The sequence below is a fragment of the Salvelinus namaycush genome, chromosome 17 (genome assembly GCF_016432855.1).
Source record: "Salvelinus namaycush isolate Seneca chromosome 17, SaNama_1.0, whole genome shotgun sequence".
NCBI classification, from domain to species: domain Eukaryota; kingdom Metazoa; phylum Chordata; class Actinopteri; order Salmoniformes; family Salmonidae; genus Salvelinus; species Salvelinus namaycush.
The window spans coordinates 2,366,852-2,386,261 of NC_052323.1; the positions used below are offsets into that span (position 1 = coordinate 2,366,852).

Consider the following 19,410-nt stretch of genomic DNA (forward strand, 5'->3'; position numbering starts at 1 on the left):
AACCAAATGAGGAACACATATGGTAAATACATAACCCGTATAAACAACTCTAATTGATTTGTACCACCTATTCACCCATAAAGAAGCAAAATAGCATCAAAAATTGAAAGAAACACGTCAGTCACTAACCTCAAAGACACGGGGCTTGGGTGTCGAACTCCATGTTAACAGTAGAGCACATGACAGATCTACGTGACTTAAAAAACTGAAGGGGAAAAAGTGATACCACTGCAATTAAGAAAAATAATCCAAGTAAGGAAGTGCCTCCAGAGAGCAGAGGGACACAGTGCTGTACAGAAGGTGTGGAACACTGACCTGCCCTCTACCTCTGCCACAAAACTGAAAAGGAGAAAAAGCGAGGCAATGGCTGCTGTTTGAATTTTTAAAAAGGAGAAGTGTAGTGAAGCAACTTGCCTTTGGCTCTCCCTGTGAGTCATACAGCACAACATCCATTGGTGGGGGAGCCTTCAGGCAGAGTGGCTGCACCTGGCCAATCGCAAGTCAGGGTGGGCCCTGTATGCAAATCCTTTCAGGTGAGTCACGGCAGGTGTTGGGGATTGGCTGAAGGATGGAGGTGGGGGAGGGGAGAGCGAGACGGACCAACCAGTAAGCCACACCTTGAGCGACGTTTTTCCTGCGGAGGAGTGCTGGGGTGGAAGAAGGGTGCTGTAAATGCATAGTTCAGTTTACCATTAGTCTGGTATGCATTCGTTCGAGGACACTTGGACTTTGACCGACCACTATAAAGAAGTCTTGTCTTGGTCTGTAAGGAAAATGGTTCAAGGCAAACACAAGACATGGGACACACTTGAATGTAAAAATATGGGTCAGAGAAGAATACAAGCTCATTTTCATCCTTAAGCTTTCAAAGCAGAGTTAGATATTTGAAATTAGTTTGGAGGTCATTAAGGCAGAGCAAATGAGACAGTAAGAGGTAAATCCCGGGGAGTAGCTCTTGTGGCATTAGAGGCCACCATAAAACCAACTTTTTATGTGACTTCACTGGAAGGTACAAGAATAGTGGGCTATAAAGACCAAAGCAGTATCACCTGACCACAATTAGACATCAAAGGCAGGCCACTGGTCTTAGCTAATGCCTCAGCACAAGTGGGTCTATAGACCCCCCTCCTCCCCCCCTTGTACCCACCTGGATGATATAATGCTAATGCATGAGTGGCCGTACTCGCGTACACACAAATACGCACACACACACACCATCCCCCAACTCATCCTGCGCTGTGCTCTGATGTATGAGCCTTGACAAGCATCTTTATTTTATCAGAAACAATCAGACTGACAAACAGGAAGTTGAGTAGTTCTGTGATGTGTGTGTGTGTGTGTGTGTGTGTGTGTGTGTGTGTGTGTGTGTAGAGGTGAGACATCTCAGCTACAATCTTTTCATTAAAAGGAGCTATATTTGATGTGGTCAACCTTTCACTAACCCCTGTCACATCTGCTCCTGCAACGCCCTCTACTGCTCTTCCTGTGTCTCCTTGACACAGCCGCCACTCCCCCAGTGCCGCCACTCCCCCAGTGCTCTCTCCCTCTCTCTCTGTGTGATTGTGTGGGCAGAGACAGGTGCGCCGGAGTCAGAGCAGATCCCCACCAGCAACCTGTTCCATAATCAAGACCTCTACAAATACTCAGCCCTGCCACTTCCATGCTGCCAGATCGTAATCTCTGCTCAGTCAGTCTACGTTTCTAGCCGTTTGTTACTATTCAGATCCTGTTGTGCCTGTTTTTCTCTCTGCTACAGTTCTGCCCGCTCTGACTCTGGTCCCTGTCTCCAGTCCCACGTCTCGTCATCCTGCTACTCTGTCCTGGATTCCCCACTCTACCCTGTCTCAACCCCTCTCGCTCCAGCCTCAGCCTCCGCACCTGGTTTCCAGCAACCCGCCCGAGCGTCCCCTAACCTGCACTACATCTCCCCCCTGTGTTTCAATAAATACCTTGGTTATTTCATCCCAGTCTCCTCGTCTGAGTCTGCTCTTGGGTTCCCCTGTTGCACTCCGCGTAACAAACCCCAATCTGAGAGCATTGTGCTTTGGTCTCGCATCTATTAAGACTGTGACTCCAGGGTTTTAAAAAACCCAGGGTTGTTAGATGGTGAGAGATGTAAACATACCAACACACACCACACACACATAAACAGGGATCATTATCTAAACCCTGACGATCAACGATTATCTTTGTGTCAACACTAATTGATCTCAGGACCATGGCTGGAGCCTGGTGGAAAGTTGCTTTAATAATTTTGCAGTAAATAGTGTGGATGTGCTGATTATTTTCATTCATCCGTGAATAGTGTCTGGTGGTGCGTTTCAATTAGGATTTTTGATGGCAGCGTGGCTTTCCCTGAGGCTAGTCCTGGTCCTATCAAAGTCGAAGAGAACATGGGGTTAAGGTCTCTCATTGAGAAAGTTGCATTGTCTTACCAAATATGAATCGACATATAGATTACAGTGTACAAGCAAACTTAAGTCTTGGTAGTATCTGGGCGTGATACTACAGCTTTGATTGATATCTATAGTACTTCTGTGAGAAGTCCCGGTAATCCATTCCCTCCAACTTCCCCCCCAACAAAGACGCCAGTTCAGACAGTAGACAATTACCTTGACTTTTTAATTGTCTGTTAATTGAAGTCATTTGCATACACAAAGCAACACACTAGTAACGGGTGGTGGGATAATTGACTTCGCTGACAAAAAAATTGTATGTTAAAAGGAGAGAAAAGAAAACAGATGAGAGGGAAGGTTCAAGAGACACTGAGCTCAAGGTTGGCACAGGTAGCAGCACTCCATTATTCTCTACCGCAGTCTCATTAAGGCACATTTTGTTCCACTTTCTGCCAGCGCCCATGCCAAAGACTACATTATCCACCATTGCAGTCCCCACTGTAGTCCCCATTTATCTGCAGAGGGAATAAGATGATAGCTCGGCAGATGTAGGCCTCAGAAACTATTCCATTTTCCATCTCTTCACCTCAGAGGACTGTCACTCTGCCACCGGAGGCTATTTTCCTCAGTTCAGCTGTAGGCCGATATTACTTGCACCAAATCTAGGGTCTGGCTGTACTTTCGCCTTGGAGGGGAAAAAAGTATTTAAGCTAGATATGGGGCCACTATATCAAGCCTCTTGGTGTGTGTTTCGTTATTAGCTTGTGAAGTTTCATATGTGTGCCATATTTTATATTTAAGCACAGTAGCTAAACGAGCACAATCATGTAATAAAAGCTAGGACTTGAAACATATGTATACAGCAAGGCCACAGGAGACAAGGCCACAGGGGACAAGAAAAGGCTATAGGGAGGGGAAAAGCTACAAATGAAACAAAAAGTTTCAAAATCCAAACTAGCTCATTGGCGTAAAAGTAAGCTGAAACGGCAATCGAGCCAAGACACAAAAAGGAGAGTGTGGAGGGTAAGAGAGAGCTGCAGCCTTGATGTGAACAGAACGCAACCATGTGACCTCGCTGACTAAGTGAAGAGACACATTTTTCCTTCATAGACTAAAAATAAAAACGGCTAAGTCATATACTGCTGCTGTTGCATATCAGAGTCCAACTAAAACAGAAAATAGCCACAAAAAGGCCACATTTTCTGCAGCATGTTCTGTTAAAAAGCAGACACAGCAACACTTTGCCTGAAGATCTGTTTGTTCCAAGTTGTTTCCCTCTCTTTCAAGCAGAATAATTCAAAGGAGAGGCAGAGAAATAAAGACCGGAATCAAAGATTAAACTGAGTCTGTTTCGTAGAGCTAGGTCTAGTGCATTTTCGACCTTGTTTTGTCCACTTCAACATTAATCAGCTGACATAGCTTATCTAGACATGGGCAAATGCCTTGCACATATAGGCACTCACTACCCAATAACTTCAGCCGAAACGGCTATGTGTGGTACACCCTGGCTCTGACATTTTCTTTTCACATTGTCCAGTCCTTTCCAGCACAGTTCCAGAAGCTATGGTGGATGTGTACGCAGGCCAGTAGAGTACAGTACATCTTATCTCAGCTCAGTACTATGAAAGGGTATAAATCTGAGTTAAGGGCCTGATTGAAGACCGAAAATAAGCCAAATCTTGAAGGCCTGAGATGTGGAGCCTTGTGAAGGACAGGCAGTGCTGTTTGTGCAGCTCCGAGGTCAGCTGATGGCCGTTCCATGAGTGACTCAGAGCTGGAGGGGTGTGTCCTCTTTGGGCCCTGGTCAAAAGTAGTACACTAAATAGGGAATAGGGTGCCATTTGGGACATAGCCAAGGAAAGATCTCAGCCAAGGCTAACAGGGCCAAGATAGCAGGCCTCACGGGACAAACAGATTAAGGTGGAGCAGGAGCAGGAGCAGGAGCAGGAGCAGGAGCAGGAGCAGGAGCAGGAGCAGGAGCAGGAGCAGGAGCAGGAGCAGGAGCAGGAGCAGGAGGAACAGGCAGGGATGCATTCCTATGAGCCCAACTGAGATGGGCAAAGAGGTACAATTGCTGTAAACACCACAACACACTTGTAAATGAAACGGAAAAAAAAAAGTTGTCAATGTTACTTGGGACAGACTTGCTTTGAACAATGGGTGATAAAAGCAAAAGTCTGTGACGCACTGTTGGAAAATTTTCATATGAACACCAGACAGCTTGTTTGAGGCCAATCCCCCTTAGGAGACAATCAATTCTAGTTCACTAATTCTTTCAACCTTCGGCTAATTGGCAGATTACAAATTGTCAAGAAGATTATGCAGCTTTGGTTATTGTTACGGACATCCTCACACTACGACCAACCAGGACTGGGAATGGTCAACTCTGACGCACCGCAATGACTGTGGATGATTGCAATGACTGCAGCCACACAGAACTAACAGAGAGAGGGGTGTAGGCATTTAGCTGAATGGAAATGCATTAAATCCACATAGCCTACAGCTGAGTCACTCACTCTCTCATAGACCAGTTCGGGAATTGAGCTCTATTTATCCAGGTTATTGCGGCATTCCGAATAAGTCCTGGGACTTCCTGGCGATGTTTACATGTTATTTTGTAAGACTGCATCCCATTTTGTGCGGTACTAATGTCACGAATCCCGCCGAGGATGGTGCCTCTTCCTGTTCGGGCGGCGCTCGGCGGTCGTCGTCACCGGCCTACTAGCTGCCATCGATTCTTTTCTTTTTGTTTCTGTTAGTTTGGGCTGATTGGGTGCACCTGTTTTGAGTTTAGTTTGGTGGGTAGGCTATTTAAGGGCAGGTAGCCCGCTGGCTTTTGTGCGGGCTTGTTTATCTGTTATTTGGTGTTGGATTGTGATGTGGATTTTATTATTTTCTCGGGACAGTTTAGTCCGGTGTTTTTGGACTCGTCTTTTCATGCGCCCGTGTGTTTAGGGCATGATCGTTTTCCCTGTCATTTGGAAAATAAATCCACTTTCTTGAAACCCTGCTCTCTGCGCTTGACTCCTCCACCTAGTACTCCTAGCAGCTCTGACAGAAGCCCGCACCTCCTATGGAGTCAGCAGAAGCAGCGACCACCCCTCTCCCAACTATGGAGGAGCGTGTCCATCATCATACAGCTGTCCTTCATCGTATCGGGTCAGCGATGGACCAGATGATGGAGAGGATGGAACAATGGGAGAGGAGTGGTCTCCCGACGCCCCTTTCAGCTCCCCTGCAGACGACACAACCCACTCCTACAGTGTCATCGGCTGGGACCAGCACATTGCGTCTCACCCCCCCGAGGGTGTACGATGGAGCAGCGGCTGGTTGCCAGGGATTTCTGCTCCAGCTTGAGCTTTACCTGGCTACCGTGCGTCCGACTCCCTCGGGTGAGGAGAGTGTAAGCCTCCTTGTCTCCTGTTTGTCGGGGAGGGCCCTGGACTGGGCCAACGCAGTCTGGAACAACCCAGACTCGGCTCGGGACCATTACGCAGAGTTCACCCGCCGGTTTCGAGCGGTGTTCGACCACCCACCAGAGGGCCGAGCGGCGGGTGAGCGTCTGTTCCACCTCAGACAGGAGACGAGGAGCGCCCAGGATTTCGCTTTAGAGTTCCGGACCTTGGCTGCTGGTGCGGGGTGGAATGACAGGGCCTTAATAGACCATTACCGTTGCAGCCTCCGGGAGGACGTCCGCCGAGAGCTAGCTTGTCGGGACACCACACTCTCCCTCGATGAACTGATAGACATGTCGATCCGACTAGATAACCTGCTAGCTGCCCGCGGGCGTTCAGAGGGGGTCCTGTCCATTCCACCTCCCAGCCCTCCCGCTCCAACTCCGATGGAGTTGGGAGGAGCTGCATCTAGGGGGACCGGAGGAGGTGGCTCCTCTTGCACCTACTGTGGCCGGAGAGGACACACTTCGGACCGGTGCTGGAGGAGTCCATCTGGGAGCCGGGATGGCAGGCGGAATACTCCTCGGCCACCCCAGGTGAGTAGGCACAAGACTCACCCAGAGCTCCCTGTTGGTCACATGTTTTTGGTTATTTTTTTCCCTGCGTTTTTTCCCTCTCTTCAGCATAAGGCGCTAGTCGATTCAGGCGCAGCTGGGAGTTTTATGGATCGCGGACTCGCCCGTAAGTTGGGTATTCGCTGGTGCAGATAGACCCACCTTTTCCCGTGCACTTCCTAGATAGCCGACCGTTAGGGTCAGGGCTGGTCAGGGAGGCCACGATTCCGCTGGACATGGTAACCCAGGGGGATCATAGGGAGCAGATCAGTTTTTACCTTATTGATTCACCTGGGTTTCCAGTGGTGTTGGGGGTTCCCTGGCTAGCCATTCACAATCCCCTCATTTCCTGGCGACAGGGAGCTCTTCAGGGGTGGTCAGATGAGTGTTCAGGTAGGTGTGTGGGAGTTTCCATCGGTGCCACGTCGGTGGAGAGTCCAGACCAGGTTTCCACTGTGCGCATTCCCCCAGAATATGCCGATTTGGCTATCGCTTTTAGTAAGAAAGAAGCGACCAAATTACCACCTCATCGACGGTGGGATTGCGTGATAAACCTCCAGGAGAACGCTGCACTTCCCAGGAGTCACGTGTACCCATTGTCACAGGAGGAGACGTTGGCTATGGAGACATATGTCACGGAAGCTCTGGGACAAGGGTTCATTCGGCCCTCCATGTCACCCGCCTCCTCGAGTTTCTTTTTTGTGAGAAAAAAGGAGGGAGGACTGCGTCCGTGCATTGATTATCGAGGTCTAAATTCAATCACAGTGGGATTTAGTTATCCACTACCTCTCATCGCTACGGCGATGGAATCATTCCACGGAGCGCGTTTTTTCACAAAACTGGACCTCAGGAGCGCGTATAATCTGGTGCGTATTCGGGGAGGAGACGAGTGGAAAACAGCGTTTAGTACCACATCAGGCCACTATGAGTACCTCGTCATGCCGTATGGGTTGAAGAATGCTCCAGCCGTCTTCCAATCCTTTGTAGATGAGATTCTCAGGGACTTGCAGGGGCAGGGTGTGGTAGTATATATTGATGACATCTTGATCTATTCTGCCACACGCGCCGCGCATGTCTCCCTGGTACGCAGGGTGCTTAGGCGACTGCTGGAGCATGACCTGTACGTCAAGGCTGAGAAATGTGTGTTCTCCAAACCAACCGTTTCCTTCCTGGGTTATCGCATTTCCACCTCGGGGGTGATGATGGAGTGTGACCGCGTTAACGCCGTGCGTAATTGGCCGACTCCGACCACGGTAAAGGAGGTGCAGCGGTTTTTAGGGTTTGCCAATTACTACCGGAGGTTTATCCGGGGTTTTGGCCAAGTGGCGGCGCCCATTACCTCACTGCTGAAGGGGGGGGCCGGTGCGTCTACGGTGGTCGGCCGAGGCAGATGGAGCCTTCAACCAGTTGAAGGCAAGGTTTACTGAGGCTCCCGTGTTGGCGCATCCGGACCCTTCGTTAGCGTTCATAGTGGAGGTGGATGCATCCGAGGCTGGTGTTGGAGCCGTGCTATCACAGCGCTCGGGCACGCCACCGAAGCTCCGTCCCTGTGCTTTCTTTTCTAAGAAGCTGGAGCCGGCGGAGCGGAACTATGATGTGGGGGACCGGGAGTTACTAGCTATGGTAAAAGCCCTGAAGGTGTGGAGACACTGGCTTGAGGGGGCTAAATACCCTTTTCTCATCTGGACTGACCACCGCAATCTGGAGTATATCCGAGAGGCGAAGAGACTGAATCCGCGTCAAGCTAGGTGGGCCATGTTCTTTACTCGTTTTAGATTTACGATCTCTTACCGACCAGGTTCCCTAAACACTAAGGCCGACGCGCTGTCTCGTCTCTATGACACGGATGACCGGCCCATCGATCCGACTCCCATCCTTCCAGCCTCTTGTCTGGTGGCCCCGGTGGTATGGGAGGTGGACGCGGACATCGAGCGGGCGTTGAGGGTAGAACCTGTGCCGTCCCAGTGTCCGACTGGCCTTAGGTACGTACCGCTTGGTGTTCGTGATCGATTGATTCGGTGGGCTCATACACTACCTTCTTCGGGTCATCCGGGGATTGAGAGGACAGTGCGGGGTCTTAGGGGGAAATACTGGTGGCCCACCTTGGCTAAGGACGTGAGACTCTATGTCTCTTCCTGCTCGGTATGCGCACAGAGTAAGGCTCCTAGGCACCTGCCGAGAGGGAAGTTACAACCCCTCCCGGTTCCACAACGGCCATGGTCTCATTTATCGGTAGATTTCCTGACTGATCTTCCCCCGTCTCAGGGTAACACTACCGTTCTGGTCGTTGTGGATCGGTTTTCTAAGTCCTGTCGTCTCGTTCCATTGCCTGGTCTCCCTACGGCCCTACAGACTGCGGAGGCTCTATTTACCCACGTCTTCCGGCACTACGGGGTGCCGGAGGACATCGTATCTGATCGAGGTCCCCAGTTCACGTCCCGGGTGTGGAGGGCGTTTATGGAGCGTCTGGGGGTCTCGGTCAGCCTTACCTCTGGGTATCACCCCGAAAGTAATGGGCAGGTGGAAAGAGTGAACCAGGAAGTGGGTAGGTTTCTGAGGTCGTATTGCCAGGACCGGCCAGGAGAATGGGCGAGGTACGTCCCGTGGGCAGAGTTGGCCCAGAACTCACTCCGCCACTCCTCAACTAACATGTCGCCATTTGAATGCGTATTGGGGTACCAGCCGGTCCTGGCTCCGTGGCATCAGAGCCAGACCGAAGCTCCTGCGGTGGAGGAGTGGGTACAGCGCTCTAGAGAGACCTGGCGGGCAGTCCAGGACTCTCTCAGGCAGGCCAGTGAACGGCAGAAGAGGAGCGCTGACCGCCACCGCAGTGAGGCCCCTGTGTTCGCACCAGGGGACAGGGTCTGGCTCTCGACCCGAAACCTGCCCCTCCGCCTGCCCTGCCGGAAGCTGGGGCCGCAGTGTGTGGGGCCATTTAAAGTCCTGAGGAGGATAAACGAGGTGTGTTATAGATTGCAACTCCCTTCTTACTATCGCATTAACCCCTCGTTTCATGTGTCTCTCCTCAGGCCGGTGGTAGCTGGTCCCCTTCAGGAAGGTGAGGTACCGGAGGTCCCTCCGCCCCCTCTGGAAATCGAGGGGTCCCCGGCGTACACTGTAAGAGCTATTCTGGACTCGAGACGCCGGGTGAGGGGCCTGCAGTACCTCGTTGACTGGGAGGGGTACGGTCCGGAGGAGAGGTGCTGGGTACCGGGGAGAGACATTTTAGATCCTTCCCTCTTGGTTGATTTCCACCGTCGCCACCCGGATTGTCCTGCGCCTCGCCCTCCGGGTCGTCCTCGAGGCCGGGGTCGGCGCGCTGCGGGAGCCGCGCGTCAGAGGGGGGGTACTGTCACGAATCCCGTCGAGGATGGTGCCTCTTCCTGTTCGGGCGGCGCTCGGCGGTCGTCGTCACCGGCCTACTAGCTGCCATCGATTCTTTTCTTTTTGTTTCTGTTAGTTTGGGCTGATTGGGTGCACCTGTTTTGAGTTTAGTTTGGTGGGTAGGCTATTTAAGGGCAGGTAGCCCGCTGGCTTTTGTGCGGGCTTGTTTATCTGTTATTTGGTGTTGGATTGTGATGTGGATTTTATTATTTTCTCGGGACAGTTTAGTCCGGTGTTTTTGGACTCGTCTTTTCATGCGCCCGTGTGTTTAGGGCATGATCGTTTTCCCTGTCATTTGGAAAATAAATCCACTTTCTTGAAACCCTGCTCTCTGCGCTTGACTCCTCCACCCAGTACTCCTAGCAGCTCTGACAACTAAAGCCTTACACAAATGAAGTGGACAACAAACATAAATCTTCTGTTTATAGCTGTGCATATTTGGAGTACATAAGAGCAGAGCAGCAGGAGTTAAACAGATTTTTTTTCAGGAAGGACCAGACACATTACCGTTAAGGTATCACATTAAACATTAAACACACAGGGCAAGGCCAACATTCCAGACAGTCCACATCACACCTCTGTCAACAGTATCCGCTACCTGCAGTCGGGACAAACACTGGAGCTATCTCCACTGAGGCTAACTGACCGACTTTCTCATGTTTAAACGCTTGTCTAATGTAATATACACTGAGTATACTACAATTAAGAACATCTGCTCTTTCCATGACTAACCAGGTGAATCCAGGTGAACGTTATGATCCCTTATCGATGTCATTTATTAAACCCACTTCAATCAGTGTTAGATGAGAACAGATTAAAGAAGGATTTTTAAGTCTTGAGACATTTGAGACATGGATTGTGTATGTGTGCCATTCAGAGGGTGAACTGACTGACTGAAATATTGAAGTGCCTTTGAACGGGGTAGTAGGTGCCAGGCGCACCAGTTTGAATGTGTCAAGAACTGCAACGCTGTTGGGTTTTTCATAATCAACAGTTTCCTGTGTGTATCAAGAGCGGTCCACCACCCAAAGGACATCCAGCCAACTTGACACAACTGTGGGAAGCATTGGAGTCAACATGTGCCAGCATCTCCGTGGAACGCTTTTGACACCTTGTACAGTCCACAGAGTCCTGTTCTGAGGGCAGGTGCAACTCAATATTAGGAAGGTGTTCCTAATGTTTGGTATACTCAGTGTACACCAAGGGCATAGTGATTGACAGCTGGAAGGACTCAAGTTTCTTCTCGTATATACAGGGGCTTTGCCGTTAAGAGAACTAAGTATTTTTGTTTCACATTCAGTGTATACAGGCCACAGTCTTTGAAAGTGTACTGTTGAATGAATAGCCAATAGTAGAGTGTAGATATTAAATAATTCAAATATCAGGCCCGAAGGAGGGACAGTCTGTCACTCTATAATTCACCACATTAGCCTATATAATGTGGTGACAGATACAGGCTACATACTGTAAATGCTTCTCAGTGTAGGTGATGAGCTGCTAACTGGCTAACACCTGCTGTGAGCTCTCTATTTAAGATGCCGTTACATTTTACACATGAACTTGTTGACGCTGTGGATCAGCTGAGTGAGGTGAGATTATTCTCTCTCCTGGGAGGCAGCTCATCATACACACAGTCACAGACACACACTGATAATACTCTGCACGTCAAGCTTTCATGACAGACATATTAGCACTCCTCTGACCAACATACATACCAACACAAAACACCAATTCAAATGACAGTGTAGGCAAAGAGAGCGTGACACTCCTTGTTGTGAAAGGCTGCTATGTATCAGTGGTGGTCGGTGCCGTTTAAGATGAGGGAGGACAATTATAATTGTTTTGTGAGCATGGCCTTATTTCTACAGCATATTGCTTTTTTTTTTTTACAGCATATTGGATGACTGTCATTCATATTCCATTCACCCAGCTCAATGTAATATCGATAGATTTATGCTACTACATGATACAACATCTTTCCCTATACACATCATGAGGTTGCTACAACCTAGCTCATGAATGGAAGTTTACAATGTAGGTGCACAGGTTGAGAGAAATTTGAGTAATCAAGGTGACAGACAGTGACACATTCAATACTGCCTTGCACACTCTTGCCTGCACCTAGCTGATCTAGGGTGTAATCATTAGTCCAAACCAGAGTTTCTACTGGACTAATTCAGGTATGTTTATCCCGTTCCGTTCCGTTTTCTTCCGTTTAAGAAAGTTTTTCAACAGAATCGGCGGACCCCTGATCACACGCAAATACAGTTCACTGTCATAGCAGCCACATACAAACAGCATGATCACGTTGGTCATTGTAGTTATAATTCCTTCTCGTATTTATGCTCTCTCCTCCTCTCACCTTTTCCCTTTGCTTGTGGACTTCAGCGCACAACACATCAGTTGTCTGTGACAGTGACCAGGCGAAAAAAACTTTCCAAGCCAAACCTTCATATCATAACCGCTACACACAGCCTACATCGTTGTCACCATATTAGCTAACGTCAAATTCAACATAGCTACTAGAACTAACGCATAGGTAAACCCGCTACAATCATGCAGTACAGTCAGCAAGCAGTTTAGCAGTTACACTGGCAGGCCCCGATGGCAATAAATTAGTAAAATGAAAAGCTTACCTTGACTTGAAAGAGTTCCAGTGTTGGATAGCCATCACCAGCTAGCTAACATAGCATCCCTTTCTGTTTGAGCCGGGTGTTTGAGCAGGCTAAACTAGCTAGCTGATTTCGCTAGCTAAGTCAAAATGAAAGTGGAAAAAAATACAAAAACTATAGCTAGCTCTCTCCATCTTGCTTCTCCTTCATTTTTAAAGAAATTAATTTGTTCAAAATTGTTCAACTATTGTCTTTCTCTCTCTTGAGTCAAATCCTCACCACATTTTATGCACTGCAGTGCTAGCTATCTGTAGCTTATGCTTTCAATATGAGATTCATTCTCTGATCCTTTGATTGTATGTACAACATGTAAGCTCATGCTGCAAGAGCACTGATAGGTTGGAGGATGTCCTCCGGAAGATGTCATAATTACTGTGTAAGTCTATGGAAGGGGATGAGAACCATGAGCCTTGTAGATTTTGTATTGAAGGCAATGTACTCAGAGGACAGAAAATAGCTGTTAAAAATAAGCACTTTTTTAATGTTTCACTATTTTTATTTTTATGAAATTCACTGAGGAGGATGATCCTCCTCTGAGGAGACTCCACTGCTATTAATTTGGTTAGCTTAGCATGCTGTTGCTTGAGGATCACCCTAGTAGTCAAACCACCACCCAGCAACCCCCCAATCTAATCAAGCATCGGATAGACAGTGTGACTGCTACATTGACTAAAAATACCCAAGCTACCGATGCATGGATCGCATCAGTATCAACAAAAAAGTTACGGGCTGAGTGGTTCTACCTTGAATTTGCACGAATCAAATAGTGTAAAACGGTGGTGTGTATTCATGGATGCCAAGGGAAGCCAGGTTTCCTCAAATTTTATTTTTATTTTGTGTCTTTCATCTTTATGTGTTTCATAAATGTCCTTCAATTGACAAGAGGCTGAATGTATCTCACTGGAGAAAGCATCCAAGTGAACGAAACAGTGCCCATCTATGCTGTCTGGTCAAGAAGCGCATGAAATTGTTGCCACCTGTAGCATTGAATGCAAGGGAAGCCAGTGAGCATTTGGCCTCCCTTGATAAATGTTTTAATAAAATAATAGCCAATCACCGTTGAGCTAAACTGAGTGAGCTCAGCTGTGAATGGCCCTGGCGCACCAAAAAAAGTATCAAGGGAAGCCAGTTTGGATTTGGCTTCACATCAATCGCATCACATTGATTACAAGCCAAACGTCATTGACAGAAAACTTGAATTGTTGCATCTCGTTGTGTTGTTGTCCTCCAGTGGCCCTTTCCTAAATTATCCATTGATGGAGATAGGGATATGGATTTGTGGTTTTACTTAATTCTCCGTACTTGCCAATGATTATAATGGCAATTCTGATCGAACAATAAATTCATATATTGTGCCCATGGCCTGAGAGGATGGAAGTTCAACAGATGTAGTAACATTAGGCTAACGTTAACTAGCTGGAATGGCGCGTCGTTGCCCATGAAAGGAAGTTAGGCTAGCGAGAAAACGTCTTAGCCAGGTAGCCTAGGACAACAAAAACTAAATGCATGTACTGTATGACAGAGTCATAGACAATTTAGGCAACATGAAAGAGGAGGATGGCATTGGCGTTTCTACTGACACGCACGCACATACAGTTGAAGTCGGAAGTTTACATGCACTTAAGTTGGAGTCATTAAAACTCGTTTTTCAACCACTCCACAAATTTCTTGTTAACAAACTATAGTTTTGGCAAGTCGGTTAGGACATCTACTTTGTGCATGACACAAGTAATTTTTCCAACAATTGTTTACAGACAGATTATTTCAGTTATTTCACTTCTATCACAATTCCAGTGGGTCAGAAGTTTACATACACTAAGGTAACTGTGCCTTTAAACAGCTTGGAAAATTCCAGAAAATTATCTAATGGCTTTAGAAGCTTCTGATGGGCTAATTGACATAATTTGAGTCAATTGGAGATGTACCTGTGGATGTATTTCAAGGCCTACCTTTAAACTCAGTGCCTCTTTGCTTGACATCATGGGAAAATAAAAATAAATCAGCCAAGACTTCCACAAGTTTGGTTCATCCTTGGGAGCAATTTCCAAACGCCTGAAGGTACCACGTTCATCTGTACAAACAATAGTAAGCAAGTATAAACACCATGGGACCACGCAGCCGTCATACCTCTCAGGAAGTCTCCTAGAGATGAACGTAATTTGGTGCGAAAAGTGTAAATCAATCCCAGAACAACAGCAAAGGACCTTGTGAAGATGCTGGAGGAAACAGGTACAAAAGTATCTATATCCACAGTAAAACAAGTCTATATCGACAGAACCTGAAAGGCCGCTCAGCAAGGAAAAAGCCACTGCTCCAAAACCGCCATATAAAAGCCAGACTACGGTTTGCAACTGCACATAGGGAAAAAATCTAACTTTTTGGAGAAATGGCCTCTGGTCTGATGAAACAAAAATAGAACTGTTTGGCCATAATGACCATCATTATGTTTGGAGGGAAAAGGGGGAAGCTTGCAAGCCGAAGAACACCCTCCCAACCGTGAAGCACAGGGGTGGCAGCATCATGTTGTGGGGGTGCTTTGCTGCAGGGGGGACTGGTGCACTTCACAAAATAGATGGCATCATGAGGAAGGGAAATTATGTGGATATATTGAAGCAACATCTCAAGACATCAGTCAGGATGTTACAGCTTGGTCGCAAATGGGTCTTCCAAATGGACAATTACCCCAAGCATACTTCCAAAGTTGTGGCAAAATGGCTTAAGGACAACAAAGTCAAGGTATTGGAGTGGACATCACAAAGCCCTGACCTCAATCCTATAAAAAAATGTGCGGGCAGAACTGAAAAAGCATGTGCGAGCAAAGAGGCCTATAAACCTGGCTCAGTTACACCAGCTCTGTCAGGAGGAATGGGACAAATTTCACCCAACTTATTGTGGGAAGCTTGTGGAAGGCTACCTGAAATATTTGACCCAAGTTAAACAATTTAAAGGCAATGCTACCAAATACTAATTGAGTGTATGTAAACTTCTGACCCACTGGGAATGTGATGAAAGATATAAAAGCTGAAATAAATCATTCTCTCTCTACTATTATTCTGACATTTCACATTCTTAAAATAAAGTGGTGATCCTAACTGACCTAAGACAGGGAATTTTTACTAGGATTAAATGTCAGGAATTGTGAAAAACTGAGTTTAAATGTATTTGGCTAAGGTGTATTTAAACTTCTGACTTCAACTGTACATACACACATAAATCAGTACGATCGACAGCCACATATTTAGTTTACGTTGTTTGGACTAAATAGTTTTTGGTATCTTTTAGTTGTCACTGTGTAATAAGCATAGGTGACTAGATCATGTTGAAATGGTGCTCGAATAGTGGAGGCATTGCCTGTTTTCTTTGCGACTTGTGGTAACTCTCCGTGGTTCTAAATCAAGAGTTGTTTTGTAGTCTGAAAATGTCAGAAACATATTAACTTGCCTGACCATGCTCTAGGTCATGTAACTGTTTGTTACATGCAATATGTTTTGTTGACTTCACTGGACAGATGTTGCTCTCCGGTTTTGTGATGAAACAAAGGTGTGGTTGAATTTATTCTGCCACTGTGTCCTCTTATTGTCTCAGCCTTAGGCCTATATATCAAGATGTCAAGGCATACGAACTAACAGGTTATAGAGCAAAAAATGCAATTATCAAAAGACATAGGATGTAATGTGCCTTTTTCTGGCTTGGCTTCCCCGGTGATTTTGCCCATGCACCGCTACTGGTGCCAACAGACAATGGCGCATCAGAAACGAGATGGCAACAAAACCTCTAGATCAGTCCAGCCTGATTGTCAATCTCTAGTGGTTGGTCATCTTTTGCTACCATACCATTGCAACAGTGTAATAACTGAGTAATAGCCTATATGGGGCATGGGAATAAAAACGATATATTCTTAGTTAAACCTACTGAGACATTGCACGTTGTTTTGGAGCTTGTTTTCAGTTGTTCAAGGCTGCCTCTGGAGAAAAGGGAACACAGAGTCTAAAATCTATGACCTCTTAAGTTCTCGGGGGCAAACAAGATAAGTTATGTAGTTTACAAGACATCAAAACTGAGGTTAACATGATGACATGACAAATGACAGTAAGTACATATGGAGATATGGAGTCCATGTGTATTGTTTGGACTGGAGTCACATGCTTCACATTGTGAGAGGCAGCATGCAGGCGGGATGGGGTTACAGGTGGAATTTCCCCTGGCTCCCCTTTCTCTTTGACGTCACGTCGGCCGCTTGGCTGTAGCGCTGCCTAGTGATCGAACTGATATATCAGAGGACGTGAAACTCAGTTGACAGAGCCTCAGTTGTTGAAACCAACTCACAGTGAAATTTACAGAGCAAGATCCCTACTGTCTTTCAACAAAAATAGGGGGCCACCATGAAATATCTTTAGGGCTGGCACAATTACCGTATCACCGACGATTATGGATGAAGACCATCATGAAAATAAAATAACCGTCATAACTGTTTTCTGTGTGGGACGAACATCTGACTGAAGACGGGACATTTGTATGGTTGAGTGAGTTTCTTCAGCACCTTAATTTCAATAAAAACCTTGAACCCACCTGTCTCTGACGTTTCCTAAATACGAGTATTTTACATTCTAGTAGTACTTTCTGAGAAATATCATAAAATACATAATTTCATCCTCAAAGAGCCATTATGGTCAAAATGACCTCATGCATATTTAACAGTAGAATAGCCAGGCCTTGTGGAGTACCACAAGGCCTAATAAATACATTTAACTAGAAAAAAAGCCTGGACTCATTGGACCCCCTTTGGTGCCAATGTCATTTGGTTGTGTTTATGAAGGTGTTAGGTAACATTAGAATACCAAATGTAAATACTTGAAAGAACATGATACAATTTTCACAAGTTTATGTTACTGTAGGCTATACAGTGCCTTGCAAAAGTATTCATCCCCCTTGGCGTTTTTCCTATTTTGTTGCATTACAACCTGTAATTTAAATGTATTTTGGGGGGATTTCATGTAATGGACATTCACAAAATAGTCCAAATTGGTGAAGTGAAATTTTTAAAAAAATCTAAAAAAGAAAAACGGAAAAGTGGTGCATGCATATGTATTCACCCCCTTTGCTATGAAGCCCCTAAATTAGATCTGGTGCAACCAATTACCTTCAGAAGTCACATAATTAGTTAAATAAAGTCCACCTGTGTGCAATCTAAGTGTCACATGATCTCAGTATATAAACACCTGTTCTGAAAGGCCCCAGAGTTTACAACACCACATGAAGACCAATGAGCTCCTCAAACAGGTCAGGGACAAAGTTGTGGAGAAGTACAGATCAGGGTTGGGTTATAAACAAGTATCAGAAACTTTGAACATCCCACGGGGCACCATTAATAAAAAAAATTGAAAGAATATGGCACCACAACAAAAAAAGATAACCCTGAAGAAGCTGCAAAGAAGAAGCTCCACAGTGGCGATTGGAGTATTTGTCCATAGGACCACTTTAAGCCATACACTCCGCAGAGCTGGGCTTTACGGAAGAGTGGCCAGAAAAAAGCCACTGCTTTCCAAGTATAAAATCTATTTTATTTAGCTGTTATCCCTTGTCTGAACAGTCACCACAAATCTTTGTCACTTTCACTTGATTGCAACACTTCCCCCAGACAAGTCGCTTGCAGCTGAAGCAGGTGTCCAAGTTCTGTTTCCGAGTGAATCTGCTCACCTTGCAGCTTCTCCTCCCCGGGAGCTGTGTGCAATTTGGCTCGCGCAATGGCTCCCGTGGAATCTTTGCTGCTGCCTTGGCCCTCATATGTCTCTCACGTAGCCCGTGTGCCAGACTCATGATGAAGTCTCTCCTGCTCATGGGTGTTGTTCATGCACTGCTTGAACAACACGTGTGTGGTGATAGCAGCCAAGTCAAGCATGTTGTAGAACACAGTAACAGGCCAGCGGCGAGTTCCTCCTTTCACCGAGTACAGCAGTGCCTTCTGATCAAAAACATTATCCAACACTCGCTCACCTGCTGCCCGATATGGATCCTTTCCCAAATACGGAAAGCCGTTCAGCATGAATCAGAATAATAATCATCAGATGTGATCCGTGTCTTCCCCGCCATCCATTTGTCTTGGTCTTGCCATTGTAAATGATGCATGTTCTCACTGTGTAGCCTACTCCAAGTAGGCTAGAGTAGACTGATAAGACTGCTTGGATTCAGTGGACTGGTATAGGGTACATACCATTTGAAGATTAGAATTAGAATGGATCAATACAATAGAATGAACCCGCCTTGTTCTTCATTCACAATTGGGGATTACATAATTATGAATCCCTCACTCATCAACTCACCCATTCTCCCCTTTTCTCCCCCATTATACTTCATTTATTTCATCTGTTATATGTTTGAAATTAGTTACGGTATAGTTTAGGTTCAGTTTTGAGGCAATTATCGGTTGATCATCAACTGGGCATGAGACATTCAATTATCATAGGAGTGGAGCAGGCTGGGGAAAATCATTTTTTTTAAATGACATGCCCTCCTGAAAATGGTTAAAACTCCAGTTTTGTTTGTGATATTAAGATTCTAACTACAACAGTGTGTTATATAGACGTATTTAGACTTTTAAAAAAGTCATTAAACATTTCAGTTTCTTTTGAGACATTATTATGCTCTCTGCCTTTCTAGTGTTAATATATACAATCACAAATAAATCCATTAATATTTCATTCAGGAAGGTCATAAAAAACATGATACAAGTTAATTAATTTCAAGAGAACAGAATAGCATGTTTTCAGTTGTATTTATCTGTGCTTGGTAGACATGTCTATGGCTGCGCCATGCCAATTAAATCAACCTGTTCGTTTAGTTCATCCCAGGCCCTGCCACAGTCAACACACCTATTTTACAGTAAGAATATAATTGAATATCCCAAATGGCTATCGCTGATTGTCACCGGTAGCCTACTCACATGAGGAAC

The 19,410-nt window shown here is 46.2% G+C and overlaps 1 protein-coding gene across 2 annotated transcripts in view; it reads right to left on the reverse strand.

Moving 5' to 3' along the window:
* The window catches only part of LOC120062216 (ETS-related transcription factor Elf-4-like), a 59,972-nt gene extending 59,536 nt beyond the window's left edge, over positions 1–436 (reverse strand). For both annotated transcript variants that reach the window (XM_039012020.1, XM_039012019.1), the window contains exon 1: positions 130–436. The gene's annotated coding sequence lies outside the window, so the exon portion shown is untranslated. The remainder of the gene's footprint in view (positions 1–129) is intronic.
* Between the last annotated feature and the right edge of the window lie 18,974 nt (positions 437–19,410).